Source organism: Talpa europaea, assembly GCF_964194135.1.
Source record: "Talpa europaea genome assembly, chromosome: 10".
Lineage (NCBI taxonomy): Eukaryota > Metazoa > Chordata > Mammalia > Eulipotyphla > Talpidae > Talpa > Talpa europaea.
In genome coordinates this window covers 40,269,277-40,281,712 of record NC_140077.1, presented here as the reverse complement: position 1 = coordinate 40,281,712, position 12,436 = coordinate 40,269,277, and the positions used below count along the sequence as shown (strand labels likewise).

The following is a 12,436-nucleotide window of genomic DNA, read 5'->3' as shown; positions in this document are numbered from 1 at the left end:
AGTTGCTTACATTGAGAAGATTATACAGAAGAAAATCATGTTACCTTTTCTGCCAATATGTGGGGAAACCATTCCAAAAATTAAAGTATGCCCCTCTTAATTATTTTCTGAAAATGACCTTTTCATTTAATGTCTTGGTAGTATATTTTTATAGTGTGATTCTTTAGAGGGAATTTATGTACTATTTTAAGCCACCTTACTTTTGAAAGTGATTTTCAAACAGAACATGATTTGGGATTATTTGTGTTTATTACTTATATTGGCTATTCAGTATATGATGGGAAAATATTTTTAGTCAGACAATTACAATTCTCTGTATTTCAGTGTATAGTAATTAGACTTTGAATTTTGAATTAAAAATAATTATTTGACTTTTAAAATAGATCTGAAGAAAATAGAATCATATTGGATAGCTGGAACGCTTTGTATTCTTAGTGGATATTCAACACATTCTTGTTTTCTTGACAACTAAAAACATAACTTATTAAAATCTGTGAAATCTCCTTTGAAATGTAATGTTATTTTTTCAAAGATATTCTAAGTCTTTGATTCCCTTTGAACTGAAGAGCATTTGGAGTATTCTTAGCACATGTTTAAACTACAAGTTTACATTGAGCAGATATAGCTATTCTTACTGCAACAAATCACGTGGGGTTCTCCATATTTTGAGGGTCAATAGAGTTAGCAGTCTTCTCACACTGTGAGTTATTTAATTACAAAAAGTTCTTGATCTTTTGAAGAACTCAGTATATCTGTTCAACAAATTTCCATAATTAGGACATCTTTCTGCATTAAGTTAAACTAGATCTACATATTCAGTTCTTCCTCTCACTCTTCCGTAAATTAATGATGATCATGATCATTGAAAAGATACAAAACCTTCATCATTTTTTCTGTCACATTGTACAATAAATTTACAATGCAGAGTTCAAATCAAATACTTCCTGATAAAAAGCTGAAAAGGGGTATGCATATTCCAACATTCTCCTTTGGTTTAAATAAAGTGTTAGATATATTTTGCTATTTTTTTATAGGATATAAACTCCATTTTTCTATGTTTGAATCAAATTCTTTGTTAGTACTGTGCATGATTAAGGATTACTTAATGGTTATGGTGACAGCTAATTCCATATTTGGAAACATAAATCTCAGGGACTTTTCATCTTGGTATCATATTGGCATGTGCCTGTTTCTTCTCATATGAGAATTATTTCTTATAGTAGCCCTCTAAGGCTATTATATTTAGGAAAGCTTTATTTAAAAGATTAGAAAATTGAACCCATTAATTTTCCTAAACTCGGTATTTCCTTTTTTAAACAATACTAATGTACTATGAAAAATCAGAAAATTAACAATGTTTCATCTGCTTCTTGATTCTGGTAGTTACAGTTTTGTTTTTACATTTTAAGTGTTTAACAGTCTTTTGTATTCTGTTCTGTAGCCATTATTTTTACTGTTTTAATGTAATATTTAATTGAGTTCTTTGCTCACCACCAATTACATTTACCTATTCCTTTATGTTTTTATGCAAAAAAATGATAACTTGTTTGGTCAATATCCTGTGAAACAAAGTACTTTGTAGACATTGCTTCATTGTCTTCTAGCAGTTTTTAATGGGAAGTCTAAACCGGGATTGATTTTTTAGTTCTGTTCCCCTTTTTCTGCTTACTTTGGATTACATTTTCTCCTCTTCTTTTTTTCTTTACTTTTTCATTCGCTTTTCTTCCACTCCTCCTTCCTCCTAATCCTCTTTTCCCACCTTTGGTTTGTTTAAGGTAGAATAATGATTCATTAATTTGAGGCATCTGTCTTTTTACATTTAGTGCTTTAATTTTCTCTGCCTTGATTTCACTGCCTTACACAAATTTTATATATCATGTTTCATTTTAATTCAACTTGAAATACTACCTTTTTTCCTCTTCTTTTACTCATTGTTATTTAGAAGTGTGTTGTTTATTTTCTAAATACAGAGATATTCCAAAGATCCTCCTCCTGCTGACATTAGAGATTTGCATATTCTTCCTTTCAGATTTTTGCTGTTACTTTTGAAAAAAAACTTTATCAATATATAATTCATATAATTCTTCCTATATCCAACATTATACTGTTATATATTTATAGGTACTTTACCATTATTTTTGTTAAATAGTCAAAATATTTTTAGGAGATTTAAATAATAATAAAACCATATATTTACTCATTTAATTACCATTTCCAGTGTTTTTCATTCTTTTTTGGTTAGATTTTCAAATGGTTTCATTTTCCTTTTGCCTGAAGACCATTTTTTGGCATTTCATTTGTGTCTATTGGTGATGAATTCTTTCAACTTTATTTTGTTGAAAATATCTTTATTTTACTGTCATTTTTAAAGGAATTCTTGCCAGGTATGTAATTCCAGGTATTTGTGGGATTTTTTACCTTTTGTTAATTTCAAAAATATGTGCTTGTCTTCTTCTTTGCATTGTTTTTGATGAGAAAGCTGATGTTCTTATCTTTGTTCTTCTGCCAACCCTGGCTGGTATTCAGATTTCCTGGTTTTAATCAGTTTGATTACATTGTAATTTAATGTATTCTTTTTCATAGTTCTTATGTTTGGGCTTTGTTTAATTTCTGTGAACTGTAGTTTATAGTTTTTATTATGTTTGGAATATTTTCAGTCATTATTTCATAAAATATTTTTTGCACACCCATGTCCCCCTTTTGGGTTTCAAAATTCCTTATATATTAGGTTACTTGAAGTTGTCTCATAGTTCAGTAATGTGATCATTTCTTTTTGTGGATTCTTTTCTGTCTTGTGTTTCATGTTGTGTTTAGTATCTTTTGTTGTCTTCCAGTTCACTGATATTTTTTTCTGTAATATCTGAACTGTCATTAATCCCATCCAGTGTATTTTTCATCTCGTTTGTTGTGTTTTCATATGTTGAAGATTAATTGGGGTTTTTACCTCTTCCTTGTGTGTATTTAAATTTTGGATATATAAAATACAGTTGGAAGAAATGTTTTCATGTTTTTCCCTGTTAATATTAACATTTGCATCAATTTTGCAGTTAGTTTTGTGTAATACGTTGCTTTGCTCATTGAGGGTTGTGCTTTTCTGTCTCATTGTCTAGTAATTGTTAGTTGTCAAACATTGTGAATTTCAACTTTTTGTGTGCTATAAATTTTGGTAATACTATAAATCTTCATGAGGTTTATTCAGGGAGGCAATTATGTTACTTGGAGCAAGTTCACTGCTTTTGGGCCTCACTCTTTGTGATTTGTAACATTGAGTCTGGATTAGCTCTCATTCAATGACAGTGGTTCTTTACTAGGGAAAAATTTGTACCTCAGCGACATTCAACAATGTTTAGAGACATACTGACTGTGATTACTGAGGGTTATTTCTAGTAGGTATAGAATAAGAACATTGCTAAGTATCCTATAATACATGGGACAGCATGCCACAACAACAACGCCACAAGCAAAATATCAGTAGAACCAATGTTAAGAATTTTAGTCTAAAACTAAATATTTCCTGGGCCTCCCCTGGTGGTGCAGTGGTTGAGCGCTGGGTTGCGAAGCTGCCCGCAGCCTCTGCAGCACCGGTTCGATCCCTGGCCGCCAGGCGAGGATCCCACATGGCGCGCAGACCTCTCCTACCGCCCGCTGCTCCCCTTATTAGTGTACTTCGGTCCTTCTGCCTATTCTGTTCCCCACTCTGGCTCTGGTGAATTCTCTCACCCTCCCGTGCTTCGACTGTACCCAGTGCTTGTTATGAATAAATAAATAAATCTTTAAAAAAAATAAAATAAAACTAAATATTTCCTTCTCTAAGACTTTTCTGTAGTCTGTGTGATGCCCCATTAGTTATGAATTTTTCTGTTACTTTTGTTCTTGTTTTAGGCTGGAGGATAAATCTAGTCCCTGTTTTCTGTACTGTCTACTACCTTGCATTGTTGGGGTTTTTGTTGTTATTGAAGGAACTCTGTTGTCCTCTTATCATTTTTCCTCCTTATCTAATATATATTTTTTCCTTCTGTTTTTCTTTATCACTGGTTTTTAAACAATTTCATTATGATGTAATTTGTTAGGTTTCATTATGTTTTTTTAAAATAAGATTTATTTATTTTTGCATAGAAGAACTGGGGTGTAGGCCAGAGCTGTGGGGATTGGGGGTGAGAGGATTCATCAGAGACAGAGTGGGTTGCAGAACAAGCATAATTACTGAAATACACTGCTAAAGGGAACAGCAGGCGAGACAGGAGAGGTCTTCTGTGCTATGTGTGGGCTAGCTCCCTGGCAAGGAATTGAACTCAGGCAAGTAGCACTGATAGTGCTGAGAATTAATCCCTAGGCCACCAGGGAGGTCCTTATGTTTTTTTATGATTGGAATTTATTTACTTGGAAAATTTTCTGTTAATAAAATTACCCCTACCCCCATGTACCTTTAGTGAATCCATTTAATATTGAGCCTCCTGAAGTTGTCCCATAGGTCAGTGATGTTCTTGAAAATTTATTTTCTCTCTGTTCTTTTTTTGTAATTACTATTGCTATTTGTAATTACTATTGCTAATCATTTCCATTATAATGTCTAACTATCATTAATCCCACTCATTGTATTTTTTATCTTATAAATTATTCTTTTCATCTCCAGAAGTTGCTTTGGGCTTTCTAAAACTGCCACATCTACTTTACATAGGCATATTGTCATGCCATTTTTAACTTATAGAATATAGTTATATCAACTATTTTAACATGCTACTGTATTAATTCTATCACAAGTGTGTTTTTCTGGTTCTTACCTTGACATTGAGTTGTTTGTTCATATGTACTCAAACTTGAGAGCAAATCTCTGCACATTTCCAGAGTTTTTATTTTGTACCTCTTTTTTCAAGAAGTTCTCTCATTTCTAATATTCTGCCTTGACATGTACCAATCACATTTTTTCCTCCTAATGGAGACTGCTGGACTTGGTTTAGGTTTTCCCTCCTGTTCTATATCCCAGGGATTAAATTTGAACAATTAGAAGGATTACATTATTTTGTCCCTTTTTCATATTGTCCAGTATCTCAAAATTGTTGTTTCATGTGTTGTTTGTGTTTTTTTTTTTTTTTTTTTGGTCCATTTTTATAGTTGTTTAAAATGGGCATGTAAATTTTTTTTCCCATTATCCATTCTTGGTTGGAAGTGGAAATCTCCAGATGGATATTTGTTTTCACTTTTTAGATGACTTTCTTTTTCTGCAAGATTGCCTATCTTTTTCTTTGACTTTTAACATAATAATAACTTCACCATGATTTATCTCTGTGTCCATTGTTCTGTACTGACTTTTCCTGGAACCTGCTATTTATTTTTAACTGCAGATTTAGTTCTCACTAAACATAGTTAATTCTTTCATTCCCTGTCCACAAACTTTATTTTTCCTTCCTTGACCTATTTGAATGTCACAATGACCAAAAGCATCACTGATAAATGTGCTTTATAAAGAATGATCAAACAACAGCTGAAATTCCAAGTTGCATGAGAAACTATTCTTAATTTAGTCTTGGATTATGTCAACCCCCAAAACTTCCCAAATTATTTCCCTTTAGTCTATAATATACTCTAGGTACCATTTTTATTACTTAGAAATAATTTTAAAAGCTCAGGTGATGTGTGTGTGTGTGTATAATTGCAACGTTGCAATAATTTTAATTTCAGTAAACCTTTTAATTGCTTTGGCAACATTGTGAGTACAGTTGGATTTTGTGTTAAATGTTTGCATTATTTCTAATATTTTTTATGAGACCAAGATTCCAATTTTCAAATATGTTGTAAGGTACTAATCAGCATGAAAGATTAGGGATTTAATAGACAACTTTATTTTTTCTCTTTTAATTAATTTTTTTCTTACATCATCAGAGTCCCCATTATTCTCCTGCTACCATATCACCCGGGAACCATCACCATATTCTCTTATGTTCTTCCCTTGCCTGTGTTGATCCCTCTTCCTCCCCATCTTTTGCTGTATGTCTCATATCTATGGTCAGCTTGATGGTTTTGTCCTTTTCTTGACCTTTTTTTCTGTTTTCCTATATTCCACATATAAGTGAGACCATCTGATATTTATCTTTTTCCCTTAGTTGTTTTGGCTAGCATAATCCCCTCCATCCCCATCCATGTTGCAGCAAATGGAATGAGTTTGTGTTTTTGATTGCTGAGTAATATTCCATTGTGTAAATTTACCACATCTTTTTTCTCCATTCGTTTATTCGTGGACATTTGGGTTGTTTCCATATCTTGGCTTTAATAGGGGACATTTTAAACTTTGGATATTAAACGGGTTTATGATATAGGTTTGATGAACAATATCAGTACTTTGCCATTTGCTTTGCGTATACTTACCCATCCGAATATGTGCCCTTTTTTACTGACTAAAAATTAAGCACTGAAATAAAATGCTATCCAAAATTAACCTTGGAGGAAAGGAAGAGTTCATTCTTGAGAATATGTGTATTTATATACATAGATATATATAACAAGTAATTATTAGTAACAACTATTTGGGTTTATATCTTTCAATTTAATATATTTTGACTTTCTATGAAAATTAAACCATGACCATTCTTAATAGAACTGTTTAGACTCAGTTGTAATTAAATATTCTTGTCACTCATCTGAAAGTAATAACTAATGTTATAAAAATGAGGTGTTGTAGAAATTGCATAAAATCTAGTGTAAGAGATCGAATGTTTGAAATTTTACATGTCAAATTTTTTTGTGCAGGTTGAGTAACAAGTTAGTATGACTATATAATGAAATATATGATAGCTATTTTCTAAGGATTGTGTTATACTTAGATAAAATTTACTCAAAATATGCTTATAGTAAAACATGATTAGAAATTGTGAAAGATCAGGGCCTTCCCTGGTGGCGCATCGGTTGAGCGCTGGGCTGTGACGCACCGGTTCAATCCCCGGCGACCGGTTCAATCCCCGGCGACCGGTTCAATCCCCGGCCACCTGCGATGGTCCCACATGGCGTGCATTCCTCTCCTGCCGCACCCGCTGCTCCCCTCAGCAGTGTATTTCAGCCCATATGCCTGTTCTGTTCCCCGCTCTGGCTCTGGTGAACTCTCTCACCCTCCCTCACGTCTGACTGTACCCAGTGCTTGTATAAATAAATAAATAAATAAATCTTTTTAAAAAATATTTAAAGATTTATTTATTTATGCAATCACTGGGTACAGTTAGAAGCACAGGAGGGTGAGAGAATTCACCAGAGCCAGAGGGGAAAGCAGAGCAGGCAGACTGACAAAGTACACTGCTGAGGGGAGCAGCGGGCGGCAGGAGAGGTCTGAGAGCCATGTGGTACCCTCACCCGGTGGCCGGGGATCGAACCAGTGCTGCAGAGGCTGCGGGCAGCTTCGCAACCCAGCTCTCAACCATTGCAACACCAGGGAGGCCCAATAAATAAATCTTAAAAAAAAAAAAAAAAAGAAATTGTGAAATATTATCTGTGTTCAAAATTTATGTATTATCCAGTATTCTTAGCTTATCATGAAAAGATTTCAGAAAAGTTCTTGTGAAAGTGGATGAATTTGTCTGGTAATAGTAACCTAACAAATGGGAGTAATATAAAAAGAAACAACAGTAAATATTACTGTAATATGTGTTTGGCATTTATACCACCACTACCACCAAAAAACAAATTAGTTGAAAATAGAAGTTTTGCAAATTTGTGAAAAAATATTTACACTCATTTACTTCAATCGTATTATACCATAAAATAAAACCTTAGTAATATCACCCCTTGAAAGCTTTCCTATTGTAATGAATACATTTTGGCAAAGTAAATTAAATTTTTTTTCAATTTAAGCTATTTTATGAATGCTAATTTATTTAATATTGTCATTGTTGTTTTTTATTGTTATATTATTTTTATTGAGGTAAAGTTGGTTTACAGCTCTGTATGTAATTTAGGGGTATGGGTTCACTCCTCTTCTTATATATGTTACCACACCACACCACACCAACCAACAAAATTTCTATAATTTTCCACCATAGTTCATCGGACTGCCTCACTTCTTTGCTACCCACTTTTTCTTTCTGGTAGCCTCAATTCTATAATCAGATTTCTAGGTTTTCTTTTTGTTTTATTTTGTATGTAACTTAATTTTGTTTCTTCATATTTTACATATGAGTGAAATCATCTGGCATTTGGCTTTCTTCTTCAGACTTAATTTTACTTAACATAGTAGTTTTCCTTTGTATATACATACCACATCTTATTAATCCATTCATCTGTGGCTGGGCACTTAGGTTGTTTCTATGACTTTGCTGTTGTAAATAGTGCATATATTCCTTCAAATTATTGTTTTTGCATTCTTTGGGTAGATATGTAAGAGTGGAGTTGCTGGATCATATGATAGATCTATTTTTAATATTTTGACAAGACTGCATAGGGACTGGATCAGTCTACATTTGCACATTAAGAGGGTTCCTTTTCTTTGCACCCCCACCCTACACTTGTTTCTGGTCTTTTTGCATAGGTGTGAGGTGGTATCTTATTGTGATTTTGATTTGCTTTTCCCTGATGACAAATGATGAGAATTTTTTTCATGTGCCTATTGACCCTCTATATGTCATCTTTGGAGAAGTGTCATTTAACTCTTCCGCCCATTTTTAGATTATTTGTTTTCATGTTGTTGAGTTCTCTGAGTTTATTGTAAATCTTGGGTGTTAGCCACTTGTCAGATGTATGATGTGCAAATATTTTCTCCCATTCAGTGGGGTTTCTTTTCTTTTAGTGATAGTTTATTTCACTGTGCAGAAGTTTTTTAGTTTGATAAAGTTCCATTTTTTTATTTTTGTTTTGTTTCCTTTGCCATTACAATCTCTGAAGTTGATGAAGTCAGTATTTTACCTGTTTTCTTCTACATATTTTATGTTTTCATTTCTAGCATATTAGGTCTTTGCTCCATTTTGATTAATTTTTATGTATGGTGTGAGATAGTGGTCTAGTTTCTTTCTTTTGTTTGAGGCTGTCCAGTTTTCCCAACACCATTTGCTGAAAGTATTTTCTCTATTATGTACTATTGGTGGCTTTGTTCTAGATTAACTGACCATATTAATAAGGGTTTATTTGTGGACTCTCATTTCTAACCTGTTTGTGTATCTTTTTAAAATTACAATACTGTACTGTTTTGATTACTATAACTTTGTGGTAAAGTTTGAAGTCTGGTAGTGTGATACCACCATTCTTCTTTTTGTCAGGATTGCTTTGGCTATTTGGGACCTTTTGTGTTTCCATATAAATTTCACTAATATTTGCTCTATTTCTTTGAAGAATGTCTCTAAAACCTTTATAGGGATTGCGTTGAAAATATATGTATATTATTTATATATATAATATTTATTATGTATTGTATGTTATTATGTACAGTACATATATGTGTGTTATATATAATATGTTTTATATATATATTGTTTTTTGTCTTCTATTTCTTTAACAATGTCTTAAAGTTCATCGTACAGATCTTTCATTGTGTTTGTAAAGTTTATTCCTAGATACCAATTTCTTTTTGATGCTAGTGTAAAGTATATATATATTTTTTCCTTCTCTCCTAAGTCATTGTTTGGGTATGTGAATGAAATATTTTTTTTTGTATACTGACTTTGTCATATGCAGGGGTTTAGAATTTTATGTACTAGTTTGACATTGCCTAAAAAAAAGCCCAAAACTCTGTGATAAAGATGTTTTTTAACTTAATGTACTGTAGAGAAATACAATTAAAAGACTACTAATTATATTGCTTCTTAAGCTTTAGAGTTCAATTTTTAACTTTTAAAAATTTTCCATATATAATTGATATACAGTGAGTTACAGAGGATTATTGTTCTTATTTCTTCCTTAATAGGGACAATATTTGATTTTTGCTGGAATATTTTTCATATGATAATGTGATTATAGAAATCATATTTTGTATTAATTTTCCTCTGGCAGGTTAAATTCTAATAGTACAGTTTTTTCAGACTAATACTTTATTTTCATAGATAAATATTGTCTCCACGTTGAGCCATTTAATCATATTATGCTGTAACTTAAGTCTTATTTTTGGCACCTTTCATAAACAAAACCCTCTATTAAGAGAGGGGAAATCTATGGGAATATTAAAGGAAAAAATTTTTTAGTTAAACAGGATAATTTTTTTACTAAAAAGTAATATAGTATTCATTAAAGAAGCTTTGAGTTCTAATGGTCAAAATTGGAAGTTTTTCTGGTTTGGACTTGTGGCATTATAGTGAAGTCCTGGAATGTATATGAGGATGGAAACCACACTATGTGTTAATTGCCTTAGAATGGTAGGAAATCAACTTATGTATAGCACTTAGTTGTTAAGACAGTAGGCCCTTATAGAGCCCTGAATGAATTAACAAGCCATCTACTGAAATTTTTCCAATTCCATTTACTTCATTTATATATATTTCAGGCCAATCAGTGATTGCTTGAGAAATTGAAATATTTATTCTCTTTAATAAACTTACTCTCTTTATTAAGAGAGGGAAAATTTATTAAATATTATGATTGCAGTATACATTTTTATATACTTGTTGTCATGTCTTTGAACTTGTATGTAAGCTGGACAAAACAGTGGAGTACCTGTGAAAGTGTATTTATTTTTCCAACATATTTTACTGTACCAATTATATAAAGAATTTATATAGTTTACTATAATTCAATCCACAGTTCTGTTATCTTTATCTTTCTAGATATATAAAATTATTTTTAACCTTTTTATAGAAGCTTTATCTACCATAAAGTTCATCCGTTTAGAGTGTTCAATTCAATGTTTGTGAGTGTGTGTATGGAGTTCTACATCACTATAAACTAGTTGTAGGACATTAGTATCAACACATAAATAAACTTATACCCATTATCACACTTATTCATGGTGACCCCTGGATTCAGTCTTACATCCACTCCTCTCATAGCAGTTTCAGTGATAATCAAAGTATTATGGCTACAAATGATATATGTGTGATTAATGAGATGAATAATGAATTTACATCTTTGTTCTTTGACTTGTGCAATGAAAGTCATATTAAGTCTATAGTGAATTCTTCATGTTACCTACTTCTCTTTTGGAGGCTCTCTCAAAAGCATCTTTTAATATTTTGCTCTCATTTAATATTGATATAATGTTAGGATTATTAGGATCAGTTCTTTATAATGTCATTTTCTGGTGTGTGTAGATGAAGCTTTTAAAAAATTATATTTGGTTAAGTGGGATGAAAAAATGAGAAAAGTTGTTTTCCTTTCCAGTATTTTCTCAGGAAGGCAAGTTCTTATGTAAATATCTAAATCCTGTTTCCTGTTACCCTATTTCATACACATATAGGTTTCTCAGCTATATAGTTGGGCTCATTTGACTCTTAATCTCTTGCATCTATCATGTTTTCTCTCTACTACTTGGAAATAGCTTCTGGAAGCTGAAGGGAGTCCATTAGACTTGTAGGATGTAATTCATGTTTGTCTAGGATATATTCATTTATTTCACTAACATTGTCCTAATATGATTAGGAACTTAGCAAATTCTAGATAGTTGATAATGTTCTGATAAATTGCTGTTTTTCCAGGCTACATTCCTCTTGTCTCTTATACATATTTCTGATACAGTTTTTCTGTTGTTTTAAGTCCTTGAATACTTTTCTCTGTAACTCCCTCCCATCTTTTCTATAATACTGTTCAATCCAAATATTCCTGTTTTTCCTAACTTCCGACAGCTGTTCAACTCTGCTGTTCAAGACTAAGTTGTTTTGTGTGTTCGTTTTTAAATAATTTGTTTCTTCATTCTATAAGGAATTTAAGACCACCTTGTATTATTATAAGTTTAAAGGACATGACAGAAATTGTCAAAAGCATAATAAAACATGTGTGACAACCGACCAAAATTTCTTCGCTCATTTTTTCCAGGAAAGTACACATAATAAAGTAAAAGCTCTATCTATTCCATTACTCATACCTCAAAAAATAATTATTTTTATAGATGTATATCTTCTTGTAAGTTTAACATTTATTTAATTTGACAGCTATAATAAACTAAATTGGATCTTTAAAAGACTATTTTACTTGCAAATGTCAACTAGCATTTCTCCAGACTGATGTACTAGTCTAGTGGTTTTCATCTTTTCTGAATTTTAAACCCTCCCAGAAAAATTTATATTCTCATCATATTTTCATATAATTTGGGGGAGCTCATAGATTTCAAAATACTGTTTCTTCATGGAACCCAAGACAAGAACATCTGTCAAAATAGTGATTGAAATTGCTACATGATTCTAATTATAATTCATATTAGGAAATGTCCATTCTTGATTTCTGAAACTTTTCTGACTGTGAATATATATTTGCTTTTTATATCAACCAAGAATTGGTTTTTGTTAAAATATGTTTAAGTGGGGAGTCAAATTCAGTG

At 31.9% G+C, this 12,436-nt stretch overlaps 1 protein-coding gene across 2 annotated transcripts in view; it reads left to right on the top strand.

Annotated features, from left to right (window-relative positions):
• The window catches only part of ADK (adenosine kinase), a gene marked incomplete at both ends in the record, with an annotated part of 417,072 nt that overhangs the window by 193,254 nt on the left and 211,382 nt on the right, over positions 1 to 12,436 (top strand). The gene's annotated exons all lie outside the window — the stretch shown is intronic.